The sequence below is a fragment of the Colobus angolensis genome, unplaced genomic scaffold (assembly GCF_000951035.1).
Source record: "Colobus angolensis palliatus isolate OR3802 unplaced genomic scaffold, Cang.pa_1.0 Scaffold12, whole genome shotgun sequence".
In the NCBI taxonomy this organism is placed as follows: domain Eukaryota; kingdom Metazoa; phylum Chordata; class Mammalia; order Primates; family Cercopithecidae; genus Colobus; species Colobus angolensis.
In genome coordinates, this window is record NW_012113141.1 from 14,006,333 (window position 1) to 14,010,540 (window position 4,208).

The window sequence follows — 4,208 nt, forward strand, 5'->3', positions numbered from 1 at the left end:
CAGGCTTGAGCCACTGCGCCCGGCCGATGACTACATTTCAAAGAAACAGCTTTCAGGTCCTTGAGAAGGACACACCTGAGTTACAGGAGATACAGATGCTCTTACCTTACTATGGCATTTTGTCTCGATAAACCCATTGTAAATTGAAAATATTATAAGTAAAAAATGCATTTAATACACCTAACTTACAAAATATCATAGCTTAGCCCAATCTACCTTAAGTGTGTTCAGAATACTTACATTAGCCTACCACTGGGCAAAATCATCTAACATAAGGCCTATTTTATAATAAAGTGTTGAATATCTCATGTAATTTATTGAATGCTGTACTAAATGTGAAAAACAGAATGGTTGGACCATTCTGAAGTAGTTTCTCTGAATGTGTATCACCTTCACACCATTGCCAAGCAAAATATCACAGCTCGAACCACAGTAGCTCACGGACCATCTGTATCTCAAAGGGACAGAGGGAGGATTTACAATTGTAAGCTTTTTTTTTTTTTTTTTTTTTTTTTTAAAGTAAATGCTCTAGGAAAGTGGAAGGGAGTATCCGTGGCCTATCATCAGGTGTTGACTAGAACAAAAGGTAAATTCTTTTGACAGCCTTGAGCAAGTCTTCAGATAGGAACTCAAAGCTGTGCTGGGTTGACCCAGGAATTTGGCTTAGGCAAGCAGAAGCCAAGTCAGCGTTGGCAAGTCTCTTAGTGCAGGGGTGGGAGCCCTCAGCTCTCTGTGCAGGTCATAGGACAGTACAGAGAGGTAAAGAGTTGGAGTGCTGCGTACTATTCCTGGTTCTACAATTCATGAGTAGGAAAAACATTGCTTCTCTTATACTGTGATGATCAAAAGGGATAATTATGTAAAACGACTTGGACAATAGAAATATTTTTAATACAGAGAATCATAGTTGGAGAACTTGGCTCCCTCTCCTGTTATGAATTAATGTAGTAGCATAAATGGCCAGATCCTTCAAGGGAGGAACCCTGAAGGCGAGACTGCCAGACCTCCTTTTTCATTCCCTTTGTAAAGTGCTTGCTTACAACTGATGCATCTGGCTTGTTTCCTTTTTTTTTTTTTTTTCCTTTTCTCTTTGGACTTGCTTTTTCTGCTTAAAGCTCTGCAACCCAAAATTCATTGCCAGCAGGGAAAATGCTTTAAAAGGAATGCTAAGTATGTTCAAAGTGTGACAAAGATTATTTTTTAATTTTAAGGGCTTTTTTGGGTATTATTATTATATTAAAAAAGAAAGATGGAATTTGGTAATTCTTACTACTTTTCTGCCCTGTATCCATGAGATATGTTGCTTGGAAAACATTCAGTCCTCTGAAAAAGGCTGTGACATCATTTCTTACTTTATAGGACTGATGGAAATATTCAAATGATGTACTAGTTTATCAACTTGAAAGCTTAATTAATGTAAAACACTTTTTGAATTTGGTTGAAAACACTAGGTAAAGTTTTATTTTTACTTTATATATACTTAATCTTCTCTCCTCAGGGGGGTAGTCGGTAAAGCGTCTTGCAGGGAGTGCTAAGGAATAATGTCTTGTTTTTATAATGCTTTCATCTTTTCAAAGAGCTTTTCATTATCTCATTTAATCCTCACAACCAACTGTGGAACTTGTTAGGGCGAGGGCTAGTGTGCCAGATGCATGGATGAGGAAACTGAAGCCCAGTAATGTGTGACTGAGTGGTGGAGATAAAGACAGGGGCTGGATCTCCTGCCTGTTAATTGGAGGTGCCATGAAGTACCACAGACCTGGTCCACAGCTAGCAGTTTTTGAATAGACCTTGGCAGGGATGGGGCATTGTAAATCTAGTAGAAATTCATAATTAAGCTCTATGTGTCCAGTCAAATGCTTGGGGAAACCTTGTTTTGGGGTTAAATTGAGACTGCTGCTCAATGTGTTGTTGAATATGCCATATAGAAAAATTTTGGAAGGTTTAAAATTAAGAACAGTCTCTTTTGATATCAGGATGTTTCTTTTTTTCAAAAAAATAGTCTATTAAAATATAATTTAAATACCATATGATTTACACACTAAAAGTATACAATGTAATATTTTTTTCACTATATTCACAGATATGTACAACTATCACCACAGTGCCCTTTATTTTCTTAATATATATATGCATTTTTAGAGACAGGGTTCTGCTTTGTCACCCAGGCTGGAGTGCAGTGATGCAGTCACGGCTCAACGCAGCCTCAACCTCCCAGGCTCAAGCAATCCTCCCATGTCAGCCCATCACCAACCCAACCAAGTAGCTGGGACCACAGGCATGCACCACTATGCCTGACTAATGTTTAAATTTTTTGTAGAAATGGGGTCTTGCCATGTTTCCCAGGCTGGTCTCAAACTCCTGTCATTAAACAATCCTCCTTCCTTGGCCTCCCAAAGCACTGGGATTACAGGCATGAACCACTATGCCCAGCCTCACAGAACACTTTATAATATTTTCATCATGTCAAAAAGAAACTCTGCACCCTTTAGTTATCACCCTTGTATTCCCCCATCTACCCCAACCCTAAGCTAGAACTAATCTACTTTATGTGTCTGTGGATTTCGCTGTACTAGATTTTCATAGGAATAAAATTGTATAATACGTGGACTTTGTGAGGGGATTCTTTTGCTTAGCATAATGTTTACAAGGTTCACCTAAGATGTAACATGTATCAGTGCTTCCTTCCTTTTTATGGCTGAATAATATTCTAGTGTATGGTGTATCTTTATTAGTTAGTGGGCATTTGGGTTGGTTCTACCTTTTGGCTACCGCTCTTCATATTTCTGTACACAGTTTTGTGTGCATGTGTGTTTTCATTTCTCTTGGCTAAATCCTTTGGAGTGAAATTACTGGGTCATATAACAACTTTATGTTTGAGGAGCTACTAGATTGTTTTCCAAAGTGTCTACACCATTCTACATCCCCACTAGCACTCTGTAAGATTTCCCATTTCTCAACATCCTTGCAAGCACTTGGTATCATATGACATTTTGATTGAGCCATCCTAGTAGACATGAAGTGGTATCTCATGGTGGTTTTGACTTTTATTTCCTTGAGGACTGATGTGAGCATCTTTTCATGTGCTTGTTGGTTATTTGTATATCTTCTCTGAAAAAAATGTCTAGTCAGATCCCTTGCCCATTGTTTAGCTAGACTGTTTGCTTTTGAGATGGTAAGAGTTTAAAGAATATATTCTAGAGATAAGTCTCTTAGACATATGATTTGCAAATATTTTCTCCCATTCTGTGGGGTTTTGTGTCATGTCCTTTGAAGCACATGGTTTACAATTTTGTGGAAAGCTACTTTACTTCCTTTTGTTGCTCATGCTTTGGATGCCGTATGTAAAAATCCATTGCCAAACCCCAGGTCATGAAGATGTATAATTTACTCCTGTGTTTTCTCCTAAGAGTTTTATAGTTTTAGATCTTACATTTAAGTGTTTGATCCATTTTGAGTTAATATTGTATACGGTGTGAAGGAAAAGCCCAAGGTAATTTTTGTGTATGTGAATATCCATTTGTCCCAGCACAAAGAGGAAAGAAAAGTCAATTCTTTCCTCTTTGAATGATTTTGGCACTCTTGTTGAAATCAGTTGACTATAGAATGTATGGTTTTATTTCTGGACTCTCAGTTCTATTCCTTTGATTTATGTCTATCTTTATGCCAGTACCACAATACCTTGATTACCATTATTTTGTAGAAAATTTTGCCTGTAATCCCAGCACTTTGGGAGGCTGAGGTGGGAGGATTACAAGGTCAAGAGATCGAGACCATCCTGGCCAAGATGGTAAAACCCCGTTTCTACTACAAACACAAAAATTGGCCAGGCGCAGTGGCTCATGCCTGTAATCCCAGCACTTTGGGAGGCCCAGGAGGGCGAATCACCTGAGGTTGGGAGTTCGAGACCAGCCTGACTAACATGGAGAAACCCCATCCCTACTAAAAATACAAAATTAACCGGGTGTGATGGGGCATGCCTGTAATCCCAGATACTCGGGGGGCTGAGGCAGGCGAATCACTTGAACTGGGGAGGTGGAGGTTGTGGTGAGCCAAGTTTGCACCATTGCACTACAGCCTGGGCAACAAGAGCAAAACTCTGTCTTAAAAAACAAACAACCAAACAAAAAACAAAACAAAACGCACAAAAATTAGCTGGGCATGGTGGTGCACACCTGTAGTCACAGCTACTTGGGAGGCTGAGGCAG